The sequence below is a fragment of the Furipterus horrens genome, unplaced genomic scaffold (genome assembly GCF_987537825.1).
Source record: "Furipterus horrens unplaced genomic scaffold, mFurHor1.1.pri manual_scaffold_1, whole genome shotgun sequence".
In the NCBI taxonomy this organism is placed as follows: Eukaryota; Metazoa; Chordata; class Mammalia; order Chiroptera; family Furipteridae; genus Furipterus; species Furipterus horrens.
The window spans coordinates 139,520,425-139,536,917 of NW_028327171.1; the positions used below are offsets into that span (position 1 = coordinate 139,520,425).

The 16,493-nt window shown below is 38.8% G+C and overlaps 1 pseudogene; it reads left to right on the forward strand.

The window, feature by feature from the left end:
• The first annotated feature begins 7,204 nt into the window (after positions 1-7,204).
• LOC150021978 (polypeptide N-acetylgalactosaminyltransferase 1 pseudogene) lies at positions 7,205-8,244 on the forward strand (annotated as a pseudogene).
• Positions 8,245-16,493: the final 8,249 nt, after the last annotated feature.

The following is a 16,493-nucleotide window of genomic DNA, read 5'->3' on the forward strand; positions in this document are numbered from 1 at the left end:
TTTAATAACTGACAGCTATACAAATATTATAATTATATGTTATGGCATTTATACATATGTAAAAATAAAATATTTGGCAACAATAGTACCAAGAATGGGTGGCACTGAAGTTCTCATACAAAAATGATATATGATTTAAAATCACACTGTAATAACCTCAGGACAGTATTTCTCAGCAACATATGATTACTCCTTCAACCCAATGCACACAAATATACACATACACACACATGGGATATTTAGCAATGCTGGAGAGATTTTTAGTCATCACAGTGGAGATGTGCTACTTAGTATAAGTGGGTAGAGTCCAAGGATGTGTTATATATCTTATAATACAGAGGACAAGCCCTTACAACTAAATGGAAATTGTCTGACTTAAAAATGTTGATGGTGCTTAGGTTGACAAACACAGTTCAAAACTTATCATCAAAAAATTGAAAAGTTATATATCTAGTAAGACAATAGTGAAAATAAAATTCAACAGAAGAATTACACTCAATCCAAAATAACACAGGAAAAGAGAACAAAAGAAACAAAAAACAGACAAATAGAAAACACCTTGCAAAATGATAGATTAAATGCAAATATAATTACATTAAATTTCATTAATATGTAGTTAATTATATTAAATGTAAACGTTCTAAACACTGTCAATTAAAAGACATAGTTTACCAAATTAAATAAGAGAGCAAAGCCAAAAACATATGTTATATTAAACACAATTTAAATGTCAATACACCAATTGGTTAAAAATAAAAGAACAGAAAAATATATTCTATGCAAACATTCATGAAAATCAAAGTGCTATGATTATAATAATAACAGATAATGTTAAATGTTTCAGCTCTTCCAAGATGGTGGTGACTTTGCTTTTAGGGACCTTAACTAAACAAAGTATATATGAAATTTCCACAATTTTAAAGCTGAGCTTTTAACTAGTTGGTTATAAGAATTTTTGAAGATTTTTTTTTCAGATTTAATGTGTTTTATTGATTAAATTATTACATTTGTGCCAATTTCCCTTCCCTCTGCTCCCTTCCACCCGGTGGCCCCCCTCCCTCCAGTTGTCCCCCCCTTTTAGATTATGTCCATTAGTTGTGCATACAGTTCCTCCCAACCTCTCTCCGTCTATTCCATTCCCTCCTACCTTGATCCCCAATTCCTATATCATCTCCCTCCCTTTCCCCATTCCCCCTCCCTGTTGACCTCCCCCCAATGTGCTTCCCGTACCCACAGTTCCTCTTCCACTCTCGTTGCCTATTTAGTTTGCCTTTGTTTCATCTCCCTAGCTTCTGTTTTTTTTTAAACCAGTCCCTTTAACATCTCATATAACAGTGGTTTGGATCTAATGAACTCTTTCAGTTTTATTTTGTCCTGGAAACACTTTCTCTGTCCTTCTATTCTGAATGACAATTTCGCTGGATAGAGTATTCGTGGTTGTAGGTTTTGGATTTTCATTACTTTGAATATTTCTTGCCAGTCTCTTCTTGCCTGTAGGGTTTCCCTTGAGAAGTCAGCTGATAGTCTAATTGGGACCCCTTTGTACATAATTCTTTTCTTCTCTCTTGCTGCTTTTAAGATTCTCTCTTTATCTTTAATTTTTGACATTTTGATTATAATGTGTCTTGGAGTGGTTCTCCCTGGGTCCAGTCTCTTGGGAACTCTCCTTGCTTCCTGGACCTGCAGGTCTATTCCCTTCCCCAAGTCTGGGAAGTTCTCCTTTATTATATTTTCACTCAATTTTTCAAGTTCTAGTTCATCTTCCTCATTCTCTGGCAAACCAATGATTCTTATGTTGGGCCTTTTATAGCTGTCCCAGAGGTTTCTGATCCTTTCATTGTTGCTTCCCATTTCCTCTCGCTGCATTGGTTGACTGCTTGTTCCTTCTCCATATTCCAGTTTGTTGAAATGAACTCTGGATTTTATTTCCTTTCCTTCTGTCTCGTATGTGGTTTTGTTCCTTTCGTTATGAATGTTTTTCGCTTCTTTCTTATCTTTTTCCTGCTCTTTTGTGAATTCTGTAAGCCACCTGATAACAATGGCCCAGAACTGAGCCTCTGACAGGTTTCTTATCTGTTCATCTGTCAGGTTCTCTATCTGCTGCCTGGTGAGTTGTGTTACCGGTATTTCTAAAGTAGCCTGCCTCATTTTGACAGATGCGTTTTGTTTTCTTGGGCTGGCTGTCGGGGGCAGTGCCTGTGTACGCGTCACAAATTAGCGACCGGAATTTTTGAAGATTTTAAATGCATTCAAATCATATTTTTACTTCCCTTAATTTCCCAGTGTTATACTCCCTTTTCTGCCTTTACACAGAAAGTGAATGCTGCTGAGAAAAACATTTGATTTGGCTCTATACAATTACAGTCATTCCCCTTACTTCACTCATTTTAACTTAATATGTTTTCTCACATATTCAGATTTCTCATATTTCTTATCTGCACTAACATAATTAACTTTAGTTGATGTGTTAGACTAGAATATTCCCTTTCTATGCCTTAATATTTTTAAAGAACCTTTTCACCCTTCTTCTTAATTTTCTTCTTATCATTTCTATTATTATCATTATTATATTAATAGCAATAATAAAAAAGATAATATATGATTATTGCGTGCCTTTTATGTATCAGAAATAACTACAGGTGTTTTTTCATTATTTTTCTGAGTAATCAATATAATGACTCAAAGAGGTAAATATTATTAAATTCAATAAGAAAACTAAGAATGATTAAATACAAGATTTTATTGAAAGTCAGTGGAGAAACTTGGAAGAAGTCTTAATTCAAACCATACTTTATAGGTTTATACTCATATTCAATATATCTAGTTTGGAAAAACAAAATTCAAGCAGATTGAGAATTTTCAGGTGAATATTTTCTTATATACATCAGTGGGTTTTGGGAAGGCTGAGTCTAAAATCATGAAATTAGGATGTAAGGGAGAAAAGTGTGTATTAAGTAAGCTTTGTAGATCTTTATTTGAGTCCCAGTCCATGACAACAATATTTAACCTAATACTCCTCACAATTAAGTGATTCTCTCTGAGGTTTAGTGTTTTTCCCCTCTTTCAAGGAGAAAATATTGTTTACTTTGCATGCAATTTATAAAAATGGTAGCTGTTATTGTTATTTCAATATCAGTAGTGGCCACAGCACACTTTGATTCAATAAAAAAGTGGAAGAAGCTTGAGCACCATATGGACTTTTAAATAATAAATATTTAGGTTTTGAAACAGGTCAAAGTTAGAGGAGTTTTTATTTTATTTTAAAAACTATACGTTCAAAAAATGAGTTTTCTAAAATATCATATAGTATTAGTACATGTTGAAAAGTAAATTAAGAGACTTCGGGATGATATACAATCATTTTCCCCCTGTATATTTTCCTATGAGTATTGCTATATACTTTGGAAATAGTACAAGAAACTATCAAGAGCTCTGAAAGGTTGTAGAAAGAAGATCAGCTGGTTTATGACATCAGGACTAAAGAGTTGGACATCTTGTGTCACCCCACACAATAGAGGTGTGCTGCCAGACCTGGAATCACCCAAACCCCAACCTAGCAACAGAAGTGGCTCTGACAACATCAGGGAAGTCTGACACTGGAAGGGGGATCAGCTGAGAGCACTGCCAGAAATAAGCAGCTAGTAGAGGTACCCATTCCCCACCAACCCTGAAACTCCCCTATCTACCAAGAGATATCCAAATGGGTAGGCAGAGCTAGCAGAAGAAACAAGATACAGCAAGTGATTTGATCCAGGAAACCTCTTGATCCTTGTCTGACTAAGTCTATCCTACCCTGTCTAGTCACTAGGGTGGGCAGGCAGAACCCACAAAAGGAACAAAGTCATAGCAAGTAGCATGGACCAGTAAGTATCTTTTTTCCTGCAGTACCCAGACTCATCCACTCTGCATAACAAAGGAAAATAAGCAGGTAGAAGTGGGAAAACACAGCATTGTTTGCAGCCACAGTAAATAGCCTGGTTTAGGAAGACTTTTTCTCTCAATGAGACCCTGATTATCCCTCCCTGCCAAAGGATATTAGATTAAACAAGTGGGCTAAGAACCCAGTTATAGCAAGAAGCTGGGTCAGAGAAGTATCTAGATCCCCGTAGGCACGAGACTTGCCTCTCCCACTCATAAACATCACGGGCAGGCAAGAGGTACATGTAGAGAAATCCCAATTACACCCACCCCTATTGAAAGACTCCTGGCAGCCAGGCCTAAGAAACCTTTTTCCACATTCTGAGACAACACCATCAGGGAACATTTGATGCAAAAGTAGCATCAGCTAAACCAGGCAAATGAAAATAATACCACAAAAACTCTGAAAATTAAGCTGACATTGGAACCACAGTCCATAAGTGTAGGCCAAGCCCCACATGCTAAATCTAAACAGGGTGACTACTTTCTTTAAAAAAAATTAAAATGTTAATTAGAATCCAGGGTCTCCTAATATAAAAGAGGAAATAAAAAATCACCCATTATAGCAAGAACCAAAAAATACATATTGAATAAGAAGAGATGATTAACACATGCCCACACCAAAATTAAACTTATGTTAGAATTAGTTGACAAGAATTTTAAAGCAGCTATCATAAAAATATTTCAAGGGCAGTTACAAAATTTCTTCAGAGAAAACTAAAAGTAGAAAATCCTAGCATAGATGTAGAGCTTATGACAATTAACTAAGCAAGTTAAAAAGTAACTAAAAAATAAAATAACAGGAAAAACTTTTAGGTAGGCTCAGTTGACAGAGGATATGAATTAGTGAACAAAGTAATTAATACAATCCAAAAATAGAGAGAAATAAGCAGAAACAAAACAAAATTATCAGAGATTAGGGGACATGTGGGACATAACCAAAGATTCAAAGAACAGAAAAGATGGTGGAGGAGTGAGGGAAGGCTGTACTTGCTTGCTCCAGAGACCTGTCTGTAGGTTAGACTATTTGCAAACATAACATCTCAGTTAACATCTAGATACTGGCAAGAGTTGAGCCTTGGCACCTCTGGATCAGAGAAGACTATTTGGGAGTGACCTGTCTGGTAAGGATAGCGGATGAGAAAGGGACAAAACAGGATTTCTGACTGGGATGGCTCCCCGAGCTGTGGCTGGCATTATGCAAAGATTTTTTAGTGATCCCAGGCTTCCCCAGAGAGGAATCAGGAGGAGAGTGAGGCTCTGCCCACTGGCAGAGCCAGGAGTGGGCAGGGTGACAAATGGCTCTCAGAGGCAAGAAACAGCATACTGCTGTGTGTGTATGAATGTGTTTTTTCCTTTTTCTTTCTCTCTCTCTCTCTCTCTCTTTTTTTTTTTTTTTTTTTTTTTTTTTTTGCAGAGAGGGAAGGAAATGCTAGGGGAGGGATGAGATTCTTGAGGAACACAGGCACAGAAGCACACTCGGCCACTCCCCAACCTTCCCCCTGGGTCTTGCAAGAACGCACACGGAAGTGCCCCAGTCCGCCTGCCCAGGCAAGCAACCAACTCACCGGCTGCTGCGCCCAGGTGTCAACCGCCACTGCACAGAAGTGCCCATACCCACCCCCACCCCCAAACAGGCACAAAACCAACTCGCCGGCCACTGCACAAAGGCACCACCTGGGCCTACCCCAACAGGCGCAAAACCAACGCGCCGGCCACTCCAATAGGCCCAAAACAAACCCACCTACCAGTGCTCAGAGGCCACCCCCTTGGCCAGAACAGGAGAGAAACCACTCCACCTTGGACCTGCCCCCATCCCCCACCCCACCCCCGGTGCTCAACTGGTCAACCAGTCTCTGGCCTCCATGACAGAATGTGCTTGACTCTGGCTGAGGCCAAAGGACAGTGAAGTGACCTAGAGGAACTTTGTAATAAGTTTTGGGTGCTGGCTCTCAAGAAAGAGCTGGGAGAGCAGCGAACTAGGTCCCAGGACCGAATCATCCCAAGTGCTATGGAAGAAATCACTTAAGCAGACTGCTCCACTTCAAGTGGCATCAGCTGGAGGCAGCAGCTCAAAAACTGTATACAAGAAGGTCACACCATAAATAAAAGCAGAAAATAAAAGCAGATCAATCTAAGAAGCAGAAACAAGACCAGTGCACAAAATGAGGAGGTGGAATAACACCCCACCAAACAGAAACAACACCCCACCAAAAGGAAAGGAGGAATTCCCAGAGGAGGGATAGATGAAATAGAAGTAAGCAAGCTATCAGACATGGAATTCAAAACAATAGTAGTGAGGAAGCTCAATGAACTCGACCAACTCAAAGAAAACTACAATGAACTCCAGGGGAACTACAAAGAACTCCAAGGAAACTACAAAGAACTCCAGGGAGCTACAAGGAACTTACTGAGAACTATACCAGCATGAAAAAGGACTTTGAAACTATCAATAAGAACCAGGAAGAAATGAAGAATACAATTTCTCAACTGAAGAACACAGTAGGATCAATCAAAAGCAGGCTAAATGAAGCAGAGGATCGGATCAGTGAGTTAGAGAACAATGTAGAAAAGTATTCCCGGGGCCCGCCTGCCTGCTGGGGGAGCCGCCAGCAGTGGCTGAGGAGGCGGCGTGGTGGACCGCTGCCCGAGAATAGTGCCCCCGTTGTGGCCCGGGGGACCATGCTGCGACCACCCAGGCCGGCCCCCAGAAGCTCCCGCTGCCGCCGTCACCACCGCCTTGCCTCCGTGGCGCAGACCAAGGAGAATTAGAAGAGGGCAAAGTCAGGAAACCCGAGGAAGGAGGCCTTATGAAGAATAATGGCTTTGATATTCAGTGCTGCTGAGCTGGGAGCAATGAGATGTGGGACATATGGATTTGTGATATGAATTCATTTGAAAAACCACTTTGGGGTTATGAACGTGATTTCTGATGAAATTGGATTGGAAAAATTTTCATGATCTTTGTATATTTATATATATATATTTTTAAATTTTGCATTTGACTTAAAGTGCCATGAGAAAATTTGCATATTGCAAGGTGGTCCTAGCCACCTCCTTGATTTGGGTACTCTTGGATATGTTCTTGCTGCTTTACTTTAGTGAATGCAACAAATGTGATGAAAAAAAGGAGAGAGGACTTCCTGCTGGGGATGTTCTAGAGCCAGTACAGAAGCCTCATGAAGGTCCTGGAGAAATGGGGAAACCAGTCATCATTCCTAAAGAGGATCAAGAAAAGATGAAAGAGATGTTTAAAATCAATTAGTTCAATTTAATGGCAAGTGAGATGATCGCACTCAACAGGTCTTTACCAGATCTTAGGTTAGAAGGGAAAACAGTGGTATGTCCTATTATTGATGTGATCAATGATGATACTTTTGAGTACATGGCAGGTTCTGATATGACCTATGGTGGATTCAACTGGAAGCTCAATTTTTGCTGGTATCCTGTTCCCCAAAGAGAAATGGACAGAAGGAAAGGTGATCGGACTCTTCTTGTCAGAACACCTACAATGGCAGGAAGCCTTTTTTCAATAGACAGAGATTACTTTCAGGAAATTGGAACATATGATGCTGGAATGGATATTTGGGGAGGAGAAAAATATAGAAATTTCCTTTAGGTTTTGGCAGTGTTGAGGAACTTTGGATATTGTTACTTCTTCACATGTTGGACATGTGTTTCGGAAAGCTACACCTTACACATTTCCAGGAGGCACAGGACAGATTATTAATAAAAATAACAGACGACTTGCAGAAGTGTGGATGGATGAATTCAAGAATTACTTCTATATAAGTTCTCCAGGTATTACGAAGATAGATTATGGAGATATAGCATCAAGAGCTGGTCTAAGACACAAACTCCAATGCAAACCTTTCTCCTGATACCTAGAGAATATTTATCCTGATTCTCAGGTTCCACGTAAACTATTTTTCTTTGGGAGAGATATGAAATGTGGAAACAAATCAGTGTCTGGATAACATGTCTAGAAAAGAGAATGAAAAAGTTGGAATTTTTAACTGTCATGGTATGGGAGGTTATCAGGTTTTCTCTTATACTGCCAACAGAGAAATCAGAACAGATGACCTTTGTTTGGATGTCTCCAAACTTAATGGCCCAGTCACAATGCTCAAATGCCATCACCTAAAAGGCAACCAGCTTTGGAGTATGATCCCGTGAAATTAACCCTGCAGCATGTAAACAGTAATCAGTGCTTGGATAAAGCTATGGAAGAGGACAGCCAGGTGCCCAGCATTAGAGACTGCAGTGGAAGCCGGTCACAGCAGTGGCTTCTTCGAAACGTCACCCTTCCAGAAATATTCTGAGACCAAATTTACACAAAAAAGAAAAATAAAGAAGAATTGACTGGGCTACCTCAGCACACATTTCTGCCACATTCTTAAGTAGCAAAAAAAGGAAAAGTGCTTGCTCCTGCAGGATGTAAGGTTTATCAGCCATTAAAACTTAGACTCACGGCTCACTAGTGGTGAACCAACCTTCCTGCCCAAGGACAAGCAACTACAATGTAGCGAGACTGTGCACACTGATGTTTACAAGATTGAAAGAGACTTTTATTAAGAATCATTGTAAAGAATATTCAGACAATGAAACAGTCAACATAAAGTGCATTCCAGAAAGTCGCACCTTTTAGGGTTTGTTTGCACATCAGCTGGACATGATGCCATAATGAAGAGATTTCTAAGATTTTTTTCTGATTAGAACTGGTAGCCAGTATATTAAATACTGATATAAAGATATATGAAAAAAACTGGAACCAGATTCAGAATCATGAAAGCAACATTTTTACAATTAAAAACTATATAAAACAGGGTTTAAAGGAAATTAAAACAGAACTATGAGAAGTAAAATTTGTTATAGTATAGTATCAAATTTCTATATAGATTTTATACCTCAGTGGGGAAAAATAACTGATTCCAACGACATTCATTTTATTTTCATAGGTGATAGTCATGGATGCTTTATTTCTCCTTGAGGTGTTGAAATTGAGCTGGGGGAAAAAGGATCTTTGAAAGTAGTTTTAATTGCTTTCTACAATTTTCTAAATTTGGTTTGTGGACTGGTAAATTGTGATTTTTAATTGCCTTCCAAATATGGAGATTTAAAATAATGTTTGGTCTCACTGAACAGGTATATGAGTTGCTCTTGGGTCAACTGGCTTATAGACTTTCACACACACACACACACACACACACACACACATTTCTTATTAGATTTTTAACTTCTTAACTTGATTCAACTGATTATGCTTAATACCCAAGATTCATACTACTGTACTACAGATAGGTTTTCACAGCAATAAATCTTCAGTTTTTTGTTTATGATTCCACTCAAAAAAAAAAAAAAAAAGAAAGAAAGAAAAGAATTCCCTAATAATGCAACAAAATAAAAAAAATACTGAAAAGAATGAAGAGTGTGTAAGAGAACTGCAGGACAACATGATACGAAACAATATCCATATCACAGGGATTAAAGAAGGAGAAGAAGAGGAACATGAAATAGAAAATCTGATTGAAAAAGTAATGACAGAAAATTTTCCTAACTTGATGAGAGAAAAAGCCATGCAAGTCCAGGAAGCACAGAAGGTCCCAATGAAGATGAACCCAAAAAGGCCTACTCCAAAGCACATCATAATTAAAATGGCAACATTCAAAGACAAAGAGAGAATCCTAAAAGCAGCAAGAGGAAAACAACAAATAACATACAAGAGAGTTCTGATAAGACTAACAACAAAAACACTACAAGCCAGGAAGAAATGGCAAAAATATTTCAAGCAATGAAAAACAAAGGCCTACAACCAAGACTACTCTACCGAGCAAGGCTCTCTTTCAAAATGGAAGGTGAAATAAGGAATTTCCCAGACAAATGAAGACTGAAAGAACACACCTCCACCAAACCAGCATTGCAAGAGATGCTAAAGGGAATGCTGTAAGAAAAAGAAGAAAAAAGGAGAAGAAGAGGAACACAGGTACAAAAGGAAATGCATAAATACCTGTCAATAATAACCTTAAACATAAATGGATTAAATGCTCCAATCAAAAGACATAGGGTAGCGAAATGGATATGAAAACATGACCCACATATATGCTGTCTGCAAGAGACACACCTCAAAACAAAAGATGTACACAGACTGAAAGTGAAGGGATGGAAAAAAGTATTCCAAGCAAATGGACATGAAAAAAAAAAAGCTGGAGTTACAATACTTATATCAGACAAAATGGATTTTACATCAAAGGCATAAAAAAGAGACAAAGAAGGACATTTAAAAATACTCAAGGAAACAATCTATCAAGAAGTTATAACCCCGATAAACATATATGCACCCAACAGAGGTGCACTGAAATATATAAGGAAAATATTGGAAGACTACAAAAAACATTTCAACAGCAACACACTAATAGTAGGAGACTTTAACACCCATTGTCAACAATGGACAGATCTTCGAAGCAAAAAAACACCAAGAATATTGAGGCATTGAACAACACTCTAGATCAAATGGACTTAATTGATACAAATAGAACTTTTCATCCCAAAGAAGCAAAATATACATTCTTTTCTAATGCAAATGTGACATTTTCAAAAATAGACCACATCATAGTACACAAAACGAGCCTCAACAAATTCAAGGAAATTGAAATCATATCAAGCATCTCTTCAGATCACAATGCCTTGAAACTAAAAACCATCCTCAAGAAAAAAAGTCAAAGACATTCAAACTCATGGAGAATGAATAACATGCTATTAAATAATGAATGGGTTAACAATGACATTAAGGAAGAAATGAAGAAGTTTCTGGAAACAAATGATAATGAGCACACAACAGCCTAGCCTAAAATCTATGGGACAAAGCAAAAGCAGTCCCGAGAGAAAAGTTCATAGCAAAGGAAAAAGATAGAAGAATCTCAAATAAAAAATCTAACCCTACAGCTACAAGAACTAGAGGAACAACAACAAACAAAGCCCAGAGCGAGTATAAGGAAGAAAATCATAAAGATCAGAGCAGAATTAAATGACATAGAGACTAAAGAAACAATTCAAAAGATCAACAAAACTAGAAGCTGGTTCTTTGAAAAGATAAATGAAATTGACAAGCCTTTACCCAGACTCATCAAGAAAAAAGAGAGAGACCTCAAATAAACAAAATCAAAAACAAAAGAGAAGAAATCACGATCAATATCACAAAAATGAAAGTGATTGTTAGAAATTACTACGAACAACTGTATGGCAAGAAACTTGACAACCTAGATGAAATGGACAAATTTCTGGAAACATATAATCTTCCAAAACTGAATTAAGAAGAAGCAGAAAGCCTGAACAGACTGATAACAAAGAGTGAAATTGAAACAGTAATCAAAAAATTCCTGGCACACAGAAGCCCTAGACCGGATGGCTTCACAGGCAAATTTTACAACACGGTTAGGAAAGAACTAACGCCTACACTTCTTAAACTATTCCAAAAAATTCAAGAAGAGGGAAGACTCCCAAACTCTTTCTATGAAGCCAGTATCACCCTAATTTCAAACCCAGGTTAAGACACAATAAAGAAAGAAAATGGACTTCCAGCCAAGATGGAGTCTTAGACTGACACGCTCAGTCTCCCTGTACAATTAGAAAGGAATACAACTACATCAAAACAAAAGATAACCAGAAATTCCAGGAAAAAAACTACACGAAAGCCCAATGAAGAAAGTTATAAACCAGCGCTGCTCGTCGAACAGGTAGGAGGGGCAAAATTAGGCTGGGGTCTTTGTGGTAGCAGCAAGGACAGCGGCAGGGAGAGCAATCCCAGCTGCAGTCGAGCCCCGGCAGCTCTTGACCCCAATGCTGGGAAAGGCAGCCCCTGCATTGCCTCGGACGGTGAGGCCCAGAGGGAGGGAGAACGGTTCCGATCGTGCAGCAGAGAATAACAGCAGGAATCCATCTTGGATACCCGCCCCCACTCAAAGTGCCACACCGCGGGGAAAAAGGTCAGGATCGTTGCCGGTCACAGAGTAGTGACGAGTACACGAGGCTCTCCTTATAGCCTGCCCAAGAAGCAAAGCTGTCAAAATGTGGCAGACAACTATAGAAATCCCGGTGACTCCACTCACCAGGCAGCAGATGAAGAATCTGACAGATGAACAAATAAGAAAACTTTCATAGGCTCAATTCAGAGCTATAGTCAGTAGGTGGCTTACAGAATTAACAAAAGATTTGGAACAAGATAAGAATACTGAGAAGAACAAAAACACATACAAGACAAGTGGTGAGGAAATAAAATCCAGAGATCAAATCAACAAACCGGTATGTAGGGAAGGAACAAACAGTCAACCAGTGTGGAAAGAGGAAACAGAAAGCAAGAGAAGTGAAGAAAAGATAAGAAATCTCTGGACAGATAAAAGAGATTGAACAAATGGATTATAGGATTGCCAGAAGGCGAAGAAGAACTAGAAATTGAAAAATTATGTGAAAAAGTAATGAAGCAGAACTTCCCGAACTTGGGGAAGGAAATAAATTTACAGGTACAGGAAGCACAGAGAGTTCCAGAAAAACTGGATCCAGGGAGAACCACTCCAAGACACATTATAATCAAAATGTCAAAAATTAAAGATAAAGAGAGAATCTTAAAAGCAGCAAGAGAGAAGAAAAGAATAATGTACAAAAGGGTCCCAATTATCAGCTGACTTCTCAAGGGAGACCCTGCAGGCAAGAAGAGACTGGCCAGAAATATTCAAAGGAATGAAAATCAAAAATTTACAGCTACAAATACTCTATCCAGCGAAACTGTCATTCAGAATAGAAGGGCAGAGAAAGCACTTTCAGGACAAAATAAGACTGAAGAAGTTCATTAGATCCAAACCACTATTATATGAGATGTTAAAGGGACTGGTTTAGAAGGAGGAGGATCAAAATTATGAACATTAAAATGAAAACTGCATCACAAGAACCAACAACAGAAGCTAGGGAATTGAAACAAAGGCAAACTAAATAGGCAATGAGAGTAGAAAAAGAACTATAGGTATGGGGAACATTCTGTGGGGAGGGCTACAGGGAGAGGGAAAGGGGAAAGGGAGCAAGATGGTACAGGAATTAAGAAGCATAGTAGGAGGGAATGTAGTAAACAAGAAGAGGTTGAGAAGAACTATATGCACAACCAATGGACATGGACTAAAAGCGGGGGACAACTGGAGGGAAGAGGTCCATCGGGTAGAGGGGAGCAGAAGGAAGGGAAATTGGGACAACTCGTTGGCAGCCGTCCGTCTCGAGAGACGATGGTGTAGCTTCTTAAGAGTCTATCTGCACCGCCGAGAATGGCTGTGCAGTCCAACTCGGGAGTGACACGGTATCTGTCTCCTCCCGTGTTGAATCGACATCTTGTGATGACGCTGGAGTGTCCTCTCCAGTGAAGCTGAAGCTACAGAGCCTGGGCAGGGTGATATGGAGGGTCTGCTGTTGCCCATGCAGCAGACCTCCCCTCTCTTCGCAGCTGAAGGGTCCAAGGGAAAGACGGAGTCAATACAGCTTGGCTTCAGGTGCGCCGCAGGAGTTGCCGGTGTTGACTACAACGTCAAACCGCCTTAGGGACTCCGGCTCTGGATTTTCTGTCGGGGTTTACTCCCTTAGCCTTTCCCCTGAAGAGGTATGCCGCAAGGCAGCGGAGGTTTTTTGGAGTCAGAGTTTTCCTTCTCTGATGTGCCCTGACTGGAAGATCGAACCAGCGACACTTAGCTCGCAGGCCGACGCTCAATCCACTGAGCCAAACCAGCCAGTGGACAACTATAAAAGTATAATCAATAAAACATATTTTTAAAAAAAGATAACGATTAGAATTACAAATGAAAGTATATGAGGACTTTGTAGACTGTTGGAGATGTTTATATAATCTCTAGAACATTTATTTTAATAATAAAAGTACACGTATACAAATAAAAAAAAAAGAAAGAAAACTATAGGTCAATATCGCTGATGAACATAGATGCTAAAATCCTCAACAAAATATTGGCAAACTGGATCCAGCAACACATTAAAAAGATCATACATCATGATCAAGTGGGATTCATCCCAGAGATGCAAGGATGGTTTAATATATGCAAATCAATAATTGTAATACATCACATAAACAAAATGAAAGACAAAAATCACATGATCATATCAATAAATGCTGAAAAGGCATTTGATAAAGCACAACACCCATTTATGATGAAAACACTCAACAAACGGAATAGAGGGAGCATACCTCAACATAATAAAGGCCATATGCGAGAAACATGGAGCCCCCATAATACTCAGTGGACAAAAACCAAAAGCATTCCCCCTGAGATCATGAACAAGACAAGGATGTCCACTCTCTTCACTTCTATTCAACATAGTTTTGGAAGTTCTAGCCACATCAATCAAAGAAGAAAAAGAAATAAAAGGCATCCAAATTGGAAAAGAAGAAATAAAACTCTCATATTTGCAGATGACATGATAGTATACATAGAAAACCCTATAGACTCCACAGAAAAACTACTCAACCTAATAAGTGAATTTGGCAAAATAGCAGGTTATAAAGTCAATATTCAGAAATCAAAGGCGTTTCTGTATACCAACAATAAAATATCAGAGAGAGAAACTATAAAAATATTCCATTTACTATAGCAACAAGAAAAATAAAGTACCTAGGAATAAATTTAACAAAAGATATAAAAGAACTCTACTCAGAATACTACATAACCCTGAAGAAAGAAATTAAGGAAGATACAAAGAAATGGAAGCGTATACCATGTTTATCGATGGGAAGAATCAACATCACTAAAATTTCCATACTACCCAAAGCAATTTATAGTGTAGTGGCAAGCAAGACCCCCAGTGGCTTCGCCTTTAACCTAGTTTTTGCTGAGCTCTCTTTTGCATTGTTTCTGGCAGTTGGTTGTACCCAGTGTTGGGCCAGAAAGAACTCATACTGAAACATGCTGACCAGCTATGGCGCCAGGTCTCCTGGTTGCAACAGACTTGCTCCCTACACACACCCCCCACCTCTTCCCCTTTCCACTCCAAACCTTGAGGATAAAAACCCTACCTAAGCCCCATACTGGGTCGGTGCCATTTTGAAGACAGAGTCTCAGCCCAGCCACTGGTAAATAAACCTTTTTCTCTCCCTATCCATTTTCTCCGGGTGGTTAATTCTTACTGAATCTACCATAAAAATAGATTCAGTGCAATCCCTATTAAAATACCAGCGACTTATTTCACAGACCTAGAACAAATACTTCAAAAATGTATATGGAACCAAAAAAAGAACCCGAATAGTCATAGCAATCTTGAGACAAAAGAACGCAATAGAAGAAATCACAATACCTGACATCAGACTATACTACAAGGCCACTGTGATCAAAACAGCCTGGTACTGGCATAAGAACAGACATATAGATCAGACATATAGATCAATGAAACAGAATAGAGAGCCCAGAAATAAACCTAGGCCTCTATGGTCAACTAATATTTGACAAAGAGGGAAGGAACATAAAATGGAATGAGAAGAGCCTCTTCAACAAATGGTGCTGGGAGAACTAGACAGGGACATGCAAAAAAATGAAACTAGACCACCAACTTACACCACACACCAGAATAATCTCAAGATAGAGCAAAGACTTAAATGTAAGCCGTGATGCCATAAAAGTCCTAGAGGAAAACATAGGCAGGAAAATTTCAGGTATCAATATTTTCACTGATATATCTCCTAAAGCAAGGAAAATAAAGGAAAAAATAAACAAATAGGACTACATCAAACTAAAAAGTTTCTGTTCCACAAAAGAAAACATCAGCAAGATGAAAAGGGAACCAATCATGGGAAAACATATTTGCTAATGATACCTCAGACAAGGGCTTGATCTCCAAAATATATAAAGAACTTACATATCTCAACACAAAAAAGACAGACAGCCCAATTAAAAAATGGGCAGAGGACCTGAACAAACAATTCTCCAAGGAGGATATACAGAGGGTCCATAGTCATATGAAAGAATGCTCAATATCACTAGCCATCAGAGAGATGCAAATAAAAACCACAATGAGATACCACTTTACACCAGTCAGAATGGCCATCACTGACAAATCAACAAACAATAAGTGCTGGCGAGGTGCGGAGAAATGGGAACCCTAGTGCACTGTTGATGAGAATGCAGACTGGTTCAGCCACGATGGAAAACAGTATGGAATTTCCTCAAAAAACTAAAAATGGATCTGCCTTTTGAACCAGTGATTCCACTGCTATAATTATACCCAAAGAATCCTGAAACACTGATTCAAAAGAACGTATGCACTCCTATATTCATAGCAGTGCTGTTTACAATAGCCAAGCGCTGGGAACAGCGTAAGTGCCCATCTGTAGATGAGTGGATTAAAAAAGTGTCGTACATTTACACAATGGAATACTATGCAGCAGAAAGAAAGAAGTAACTCCTGCCATTTGCGACAACATGGATGGAACTAGAGAGAATTATGCTTAGTGAAATAAGCCAGGCAAAGAAAGAAAAATACCATATGACATCACCTGATACAGGAGACTAATGAACAACACAAACTAATGAACAAAATTG